Source organism: Amborella trichopoda, chromosome 8 (assembly GCF_054954075.1).
Source record: "Amborella trichopoda isolate Santa Cruz 75 chromosome 8, AtrichopodaSantaCruz75HAP2 v2.0, whole genome shotgun sequence".
NCBI lineage: Eukaryota > Viridiplantae > Streptophyta > Magnoliopsida > Amborellales > Amborellaceae > Amborella > Amborella trichopoda.
Genome location: NC_142343.1, coordinates 15,233,309 through 15,243,122, shown reverse-complemented (window position 1 = coordinate 15,243,122; position 9,814 = coordinate 15,233,309). Strand labels below are relative to the sequence as shown.

The 9,814-nt window shown below is 33.4% G+C and overlaps 1 long non-coding RNA gene across 6 annotated transcripts in view; it reads right to left on the bottom strand.

The window, feature by feature from the left end:
* Window positions 1–1,120: 1,120 nt before the first annotated feature.
* Window positions 1,121–9,814, bottom strand: part of LOC110007259 (uncharacterized) — a 43,802-nt gene continuing 35,108 nt past the window's right edge. The window contains exons 3-4 of one of the 6 annotated variants that reach the window (XR_016061337.1): window positions 2,272–5,212; window positions 1,121–1,971 (exon numbers count right to left, since the gene is read on the bottom strand). This is a non-coding gene — a long non-coding RNA (uncharacterized LOC110007259). Of the gene's footprint in view, window positions 5,213–9,814 lie in introns of all 6 variants that reach the window. The other 5 variants (XR_002280936.2, XR_016061334.1, XR_016061335.1 and 2 more) reach the window with 5 other exon arrangements.

The following is a 9,814-nucleotide window of genomic DNA, read 5'->3' as shown; positions in this document are numbered from 1 at the left end:
CCGTAATAAAACTTCAACTTATTAAAGTAGAAAGAATGCCGTAAAGAAAATGTTATTTATTAGAATACTTAAAGTATTGTAATATTACTTTAAGTTATTGCGATATTTTAATTACTGTAAAACTTGCAATATGTATTACGGTAAAACAACTACCGTGAAAGTTATTTTCGTAAAAAAAACTTGAAAATGAATAAAATGGGTGTAGACGAAATTTATAAAAGTTGGAGGTTTTTTTCCAATTAATCTAAAATTAAGGTATATTTACGATAATTACCCTATAAATATCTTTAATCTATAATGGAAAGGCTGGTCGGGGCATCTAGTAGGGCGCATAGAGATGCCTAGCTTCCTTTTATGGATCTGTTGTATATGTTTACGAAGGAGAAATAACATTTCTCCAGTTTTATATATGAATCAAAACTTAAACTTTGCGGCACTCCGGTTCTCCTTAATGTTGTTGCATTGTGTATGCACTTCACAGATATTAATGACATTGTGATAGGGAGATTGAAGTTATGCATTGTTAGGTGGATCTTGGGTCTAACTTTGACCTCCTCATTGGTATTGGTGATGAAAGTTATTTTTTTACAAAAGACAACATTATTCATGAAAATAGTACATATAAAAGTGATCTCATACATTTAATACGTTATTCATGAAAAGTACATAAAACATTATTCATGAAAATAGTACATAAAACAGTGATCTCATACATTTAATACGTTAACTTATTTTAGGACAGGACATTGTACAATATGGCAATAAGAAAAACATCAGAGGCCAAATCGCCTCCTAATAAAAGGAAATCCAGGAGAAAATAAATGCACTTAGTGAGCACAATTCAATAGTAACCACAATGGAACACTTCATTTAGTTGATCCAGAAAGGTCATAGAAAGGTCTTGGGTTATTATTCAGATATAAAATGAATCACAATCTCATAGAGACAGTAGCTTTAGGAAGGTCTTGGGTTCTTATTCAGATATAAAATGAATCACAATCGCATAGAGACAATAGCTTCAGGAAACAACATGTACTCTGTCGCACAAAGGAGTGTTTACCTTTCATATCTCAAAATATTGAGAGGAGGATATAAAATCTTTGCATTATATACATACCCATTTCAAAACGATGGGACATTTATATTCATCAACGTAATGATCTAGAAATTGACAAGCCATCACCATACTGTTCTTGTAGCATTAGATTACTAAATATAAGCAACATATTGTCCATGTAAGGCTAGATGATGAAAGCTCATGGGGGATTTTCCCATCATATAATGATGTTAAATTATAGCATCTCAAAAGGAAGACCCCACATAATTTCTCTCAAACCAAATTAAAACCATTAACACTAAAGAAGAGCAAGAAAGGAGAGAAATAGAGACGGAAAGAACATATGAAAACAACCAACAAGAACAAAGGAATAAACACAAGAAAATGCCTTCTAAACCCACAGTACCAACAGATTCAGGGCAATGTTCTCAACGCCTAGTAATTGCCTTCCATGACAGATCAGAAGAAGACAACAAAGCCACCATCAGCTATGACAACATGACGAGTAGAGCGATGAATAAAACCATCGACCCACATTCCCATCCTTCCGCATTCATAGCACTTAAAAAGGATAGAGAAAAAGAAGGGAAAGAGGGAGAAAAAAACTACATAATAGAGATAAATGAGAGGGGAAGAATGGGTTATCCGGCAACCACGCAACAGCCTTCTTCGTACTGCTACTGAGGCCAACCTATGTGGGCCACTAAATGCATCATTCTTTCTCTCTTTCACCACCTCTTCACCTCACAAAAGAAGATCATCTCCTCTTTCTGCAACTCCATTCAACCATAAATGTAAACACCTCTGTCCCTGCTATCAGATCATGCAATCAAGAAGCCCACAATGTGAATACCCTTTCTGAGGCCAAACCCACTCTCTCTCACTTTTCCTCTACAGCTTTCTCCCTTAGGTCTCTGTGTGGAAGTTGACGATTAGGAGAACAGGGGAGAGGAATAGAAGAGCAGATGAAAAAGAGGAGAGAACCGAGATAGAGAGAGAGGGTGAGAGATGAAGAGATAGTGAGTGCAAAGAGAACAAGAGAGAGAGAGAGAAGAGAACCGAGATAGAGAGAGAGGCAGAGACGAAGAGAGAGCACAGAGAGAATAGGGGAGAGAGAGGAGAGAGAACCAAGATGGAGAGAGGGAGAAATGAGAAGAAAGAGAGAGAGTATGCAGAGAGAACACGAGGGAGATAGAAAAGAGGAGGGGAGGTACCTGGTTTTAGCTCTCACCTGGCGAGGAAGAAAGGTTGGGGTACCTGGTTTTATCTCTCACCTAGCGAGGAAGAAAGATTGGGGTACCTGGTTTTAATTCTCACATAGCAGGGAAGAAAGGTTGAGCGACAAGGAAAAAAGGTAGGGATTGCGTACCCCGTCGAAAATTGTTACCATTTTGGAGGAAGAACTCATGTGTAGGATGTCCGTCGAAAATTGTTACCATTTTGGAGGAAGAACTCATGTGTAGGATGTACTAAACAGTTCCATGCTAAAGTAATGGAGAAAGTTTGTCTTCTAGAGACAACCCTTCCCCCAAACGAACATGCTCTAATTGTAAGCATAAACAAATGAGATGTCAATCTTGGAATTGAGAAGTATGATGATAAGGATACTGGTGTCTCTAATATTAAACTGAAAATATAAGGAAAGAAATCTATGGAAGTTGGGCTGATGTTGAACCAAAAGATACACAAGATGTTGACAAAGCATGCATAAATACAGGATGTGTTAATTTCATTAGAGTACCAGAACTTAAGAAACCCTACTAAAATTTGGACCAACCGGATCATCAGTTTGTTAATTCTAACCGATGTAGATGAGCATGTTAGTGCCAAGTGAAGGAGGCAGTGCTCTAATTGAAACGGGAAAAGGAGAAAAAGAAGATGTTGAATATAGAGAATGAATCAAAGTTGTGAGAAAAAAGCCTAATGAAATAAAACAAAATTTTGATTTCAAACTACATACAAAAAATTGCATAAAGATATAAACAGATGACAAAGAGTAATAGAACTTAAGAAACTTACTAAAATTTAAACCAGACAAGGGTCATCAGTTTGTTAATTCTAAAAGGTTGAATACAGAGAAAAATTACAAGTAAAACAAAATTTTGATTTCAAACTTACAAAAAATTGCATGGTGATATAAAGAGATGACAAAGAGGGGATAAGAGTTAGACATATGTAAGAAGTAGATAGAAGAGAGTGCAGAAAAACAAGCAAGGAAGACAAACTAACTCACTGCAATGAACATAAAATAACCTCATTTATAAACATATATCATAATAAACTAAAGATAATTCAGGATAGCAACCCGTCTAGTGACACTTATGTGTATATATACATATATATATATATATATATATATATATATAAAGAGAAGATACTACAAAATTCCTATAGGCGAAAATGAACAGTGATTTCGCCTACCCTCATCATCGTCCAAAGTTCATCGCACGGTCACGATTGTCCAGTAGTGTTTTATTTCTCTTTTTTTTTCTACAAATCGGAATGATATGAAATTTGGAGCATGTGTTCATCAAAAATAAGTGAATTCAGGAAAAATATTAAAAAAAAAATTTACATGAAATAAATTGATCAAAATACCCCCCAAAAATTTCAGAGGTATTTTGATCATTTTTTTGCGAATTACTTTTTTTTATATTTTTATTAGGTGTGCCTCACTAAGATGTACACACGCTCCAAATTTCAAATCATTCCGATTTGCAGAAAAAAATGAAACACTACTGGACAATCGCGACCGTGCGATGAACTTTGGACGGTCATGAGGGTAGGCGAAATCACTGTTCATTTTCGCCTTTAAGCGTTGGAAAAACTTCAAATATATATATAGAAAAAAGCTAAAGAGTGCAGCCTAGCTTAGATAAGATAAATGCGTCAACGGCCCAGATCGAATCTGTGCTGACTTGACTATCACGGATGTCTGGTAGTGTTTGAATTTTAATTTTTTTTTTTATAAATCCAAATCACTTGAAATTTTAGGTGTATGTTCTTCTCATCAAGGCGCACCTAATAAAAATATAAAAAACATTATCCACAAAAACTTAATTGACCAAAATACCCCCGAAACTTAAAGGGACATTTTGGTCAATTTTTTCATGTAAAATATTTTTTTAATATTTTTGGAATATTCACCTATTTTTGATAAACACACGCCTAAAATTTTAAGTGATTTGGATTTGTAGAAAAAATTTAAAATTCAAACACTATCGGACATCCGTGATCATCAGATCGGTCCAGATTCAATCTGGGTTGTTGGCGCATTTAGCTTATCTAAGCTAGGCTGCATATCCTATCTTTATCCATATATATATATATATAGAAAGCTTTTAATTACTATCTAATAAAATGATCCAGTCCCATAAGCATAAAGATTACAAGTACCTACATATAGGCATAATACAAATAGCTATTAAGCCTCTTACAAGGTTAGAATTAAACAATTCAATATTATTATGTTTACGTGACAGTCGACACAAAAGGTTTACTGACTCAATGTTAAGAATAGTTGAATCGAATTTATGCATTGGTCCCTTCTACTTTAATTGCTTTCCGAATTTTTCAGTTTCTCTTAGAGACCCAAACCTACTCAAAGTACTTACACTAAACTTGAAAACACAAGGTTTTGACATGAACCCTGAGTCACAAAATATAGAATTAATATATAGAAGTTGTTATAAGGTTATGAACACGCTTAGTCCGAATGTGTTAAATATTGATACTAAAGGGCAAACTTTATTCTTCCATACCAACATGGAAAAATCCAATACTGTAATACCCAAATCTATAGATTGGTCCCAAATAAATCTACCAGAAACCTGGTCCATTCATAATGAAAATCAGCACTATAGGACTCCTATAAATACAAACCCAAAACAAATAATTGAGTACCCAGACGGAGACATTGAATTACAATTCAATAGTAATCGCAGAACTAGATTAAGGATTTCAGATGACAATAAGATAAAGTCACAGAAGAAAGTGTCGGCTCCTGCAAGACATTCTACTTCAACAATAGGAAATGAATTTATAATACAAGGTCTGAATAGAACAACGGACAATATTCATATACCAGAATACAAAGCTACAAATGCTAGTTCTTCAAGAACTGAGCTTACAAATTCGGACCTAGACTTCCAAGCCCTGACAATACAGAAAAAACAGAGGGTAGACTTAGAATTCATAAAAAATGACTACTTGTCAGAACAACATGCAAACATAAAAAATTGGTACTTAAAATATTTTTCAACAGAACTAATAGATGCTTGTCATAAAAGATATAATAAGTTCTTAAAAAAGTATGAGCAAAATATAAGGGTCTTTGAATGGCTTAAAGCAACCCTCAAAGAAAAGGGATATCAGATACCTAATTTTGAAATAAATACCCTTGAAAGTCAATACCAAACCTTTTATACAACTGAAGGAGAGGAGGTTCAAAGTATACATCCTCCAGAACGGGCTCTCCAAATAAAAGGAACGTCAAAGGGAAAATTAAAAACCCAGGCATCTCCCTCTAAGGTAATCCCAAGTGAACATACTCATAAGGTAGAAATAATTCCACTTATAGTAGAACAAAACAATTATACTAATATGTATCTTCAATCTCTTGGAAAACAAGCCACTAGGATAGAAAATATTATTAGTCAACCTCAAAGAAAAATAGAAGAAAAAAAGAAGGCAATAATATTCAAACCACCTCCAACAATAAATAAAGACCGATTTAATCTAAAAGAAGATAATAAAGATTTAATGAATGAATTAGTAAAAAGACTATCACAGTTAAATTTAAAAGAATCAAAGGGGAAAGGAATAGTAGTAGAATCAAAAGCCATGGTTCTTCAGGAAGAACAAATAAAACTTGATGAAATACCAAATATAGAACAAGCCTTTAAAGAAAAAAATCTTGAAATTAACAGAATAGATTATGGGAAAAAATGGAGACCTACTTCTCTTGCAAGGATGTACCATACTCGCCCTACAACCGTAGATATACAATTCGAGGAAGATCTAATTTCTCATATGGTGTCATATTCAGGAAGAACCATAGTTAATTGAAATATAGATGGAATGTCAGACCATCAGATATTAGATACCATGAGACATATGACCATGTATACTATAACATGCAAAGTCTCAGGCAGCCATGATCAAGATGTTGCTAAAGCCATTATATGTGGCTTTACTGGCTGGTTAAGGGGCTGGTGGGACTTCCATATGAGTGAAATTACTAAAAACCAAATATTAAATGCAACTCGTCTATAGGTTGTAAAAAATGAACATAATCAAGATATACCGTATAGTGAGAGCGATGCGGTAAATACACTCATATATACGATAACCCTTCACTTTGTAGGTAGCACTACCCTACTAGATGCTAGGTCTGAAGATTTGCTTTCTAATATTAGATGTCCTACACTCTCATTATAAATGGTATAAGGATGTCTTTTTCTCAACACTCTTATTAAGAGAAGACTCCAGTGCTGACCACTGGAAAGAAAAATTCATAGCTGGTCTCCCTTACCTTTTTGTAGAAAAGGTTAAGAATAGACTAAAAAATAAAAATAATGGAATAATCCCATATTCTCAGTTTACATTAGGAGAACTTTCTGCAGAAATATGTGCAGAAGGTTTAGCTCTTTCTACTGACCTAAAATTAAAAAGGCAGCTAGATAAGCAAAGAATGACAGGAAAGAAAGAATTAGGAGACTTCTGTGAACAGTTTGGTTATAATATAATTCCTTCAATTAAAAAACACTATAAGAAAAGAAATAAAAAATATAGACCTTTAAATAAACCCTCGAAAAAAGACCAAAGGAATAAATTTATTAAAAAATTTGCCCTTAAAAATAAATTTAAATCAAGGAAAAAGAAACTTCCAGTTTGTTATAGATGTGGAAAAGTTGGCCACTACAAGAGTACTTGTAGAGTAAAAAAGAAAATAGATGCTTTAGAACAAGAAGAAACTATAAAAGGTCAAATATATGATATTATCCAAATTAATGAAACTGATAGTGACTATTCAGAATCCGAGACAGAATCATTAATAGGTAAAATAGAAGATGAAAACTTCCTATGGAGTAGTTTGGAATCAAATCAGGATTCAGACCTGATGTAAAAATGAATGATTGTTTCTGTAATACCCTTATTAAAGAAGAAAATTTGATTTTAGACCTTATAGATAAAATCTCTGACCCAGGAGAAAAAACAGAAGCAATAACTCAATATATACAAGTAACTAAAGCAAAAAATAAACCTCCGCAACTGGTAAAACCCCAAGATGATTATAGTCTGTCTGAAATACTTAAAAGAATAAATAAAAGAAATAATACAACAAAAGAACCAACTATAGCAGAATTAAAACAAGAGATTAATGAAGTAAAACCTGAAATACAACAATTGAAAAACAGAATTAGAATACTAGAAATGAGTACTGAATTTTCGGAAGACGGTTCTGATGAAGAGTTAGAGTTTAATGAACTACTTAAATCTAGTAATAAAATGATACCTAGTGATAAAACGGAATCATCCGGTGAAAACCATTTAAACATAATAGATAAGGTTATTACCCAAAAATGGTATACTTTCGTACGAATAGTGGTAAAAAATGATTATAGTTTTAAATCTCTTGTTCTTATAGACTCTGGAGCTGATTTAAATTGCATAAATGAGGGATTAGTACCAACAAAATATTTTGATAAGACTACTCAAATACTCAATACAGCTGATGGAAGCAAGCTTTTAATAAACTACAAAGTAACAGATGCAATTGTTTGAAAAAATGGCAGCTGTTTTGACACACCTTTTATCATGGTCAAAGGATTGAGCCAAGCCGTCATATTAGGAACTCCATTTTTAAATCTACTTTATCCTTTAAAAATAATTAATACAGGAATAAAGACAAACCTAAATGGCCATAGAATTAAGATTGACTTTATAGACAAGCCAAAGGTAAAAGAAATAAGATATAAACAAATAGAAAATGAGTTGTTACTCCCGGAAGTTCAAAAGAAAATTGAAAATATTAAAACCCAATTAGAAAAAGAAGTCTGCAGCGAATTACCAAACGCATTCTGGAACAGAAAAAAACATATGGTAAGTTTGCCATATGAAGAAGGGTTCACAGAAAATAAAATTCCTACAAAAGCAAGACCAATACAGATGAATTCAAAATTACTAAAAATATGTAAAAAAGAAATAGATGAATTACTTCAGAAAAATTTAATAAGAAAAAGCTCATCTCCTTGGAGTTGTGCAGCTTTCTATGTTGAAAAAGCCTCAAAAAAAGAAAGATGAGTACCTAGATTAGTAATAAACTATAAACCTTTAAATAAAGTACTGAAATGGATAAGATATCGAGTACCCAATAAAAGAGACCTACTAGATAGGTTACTCAATGCCTGTATATTCTCAAAATTCGACATAAAATCCGAATATTGGCAGATCCAAATAGATGAAAAGGACCGATATAAAACAGCTTTTAATGTTCCTTTCGGTCAGTATGAATGGAATGTCATGCCATTTGGCCTTAAAAATGCCCCTTCTGAATTTCAGAAAATAATGAATGATGTGTTTAATCCCTATATTAAATTTATGATTGTCTATATAAATGATGTTTTAATCTTTTCAGAAAATCTTCATCAGCATTTGAAGCATATTAATGCCTTTCTGAACGCATTAAAAAATGCAGGCTTATTTGTTTCTGCTAAGAAAATTCATTTATGCCAAACCAAGATTAGATTCTTAAGGCATAATATATGTCAAGGAACTATTATCCCAATTGACAGAGCAATAGAGTTTGAAAGTAAATTTCCTGATACAATCTTAAATAAAACAGAGCTTCAGAGATTTCTAGGATGCTTAAATTATATTTCTGATTCCTAGAACAATTGGCAATCATAGCAAAACCTTTATATGAAAGGTTAAAAAAGAATCCTCCTAAGTGGACCCATGAGCATACTGTTGCAGTCCAAAAGCTCAAGAGTAAAGCCAAAGAACTCCCTTGTCTGGGATTATCCGACCAAGATGCCTATAAAATAATAGAGTGTGATGCCTCCGAACTTGGATTAGGAGGAATATTAAAAAAAAAAATTGGCAATACAGAACAACTAGTTTGTTATACCTCCAAAGCATGGAATACTACACAACAAAATTATTCCACTGTTAAAAAAGAAATTTTGGCCATTGTCCATTGTGTTACTAAATTTCAGAGTGATATCTTAAAGACTACCTTTTTAATACGTACTGACTCTAAAGCCGCTACAGAAATTCTGCAAAAAGATGTCAAGAATCTCGTCTCTAAGCAAATTTTTGCCTGATGGCAAGCTATCCTTTCCTCTTTCGATTTTACTATTGAACACCTTCATGGTACCTCTAACTCTCTTCCTGACTTTCTCACTCGCGAATTTTTGCAGGGGGTAGAGAGATCTAGCCAGCCAGCAACCTAGCCAGCAGCAAAAGCAAATATTAAATATGAACATACAAAATAAAGGAAATGCTAAAATGGAAATTGTTCCATCTCCATATGTTGGCTCTCTAATAATCAGTTACCCACCTTCTTCACCCTCTTCACCTGCTAGACCTTTGACAATCTATCCAGAATATTCTAATCAAATAAGCCAGTACCCAAGCCCAGTATTCTCCCAGTCACCAATCCCAAATAAAGTATCTCCCACAGGAAAATCTCAATTTGAAGAAACCACTTTTCTAATAGACTCCATCATAGAAGATGAACATTGGGCTCTAAAC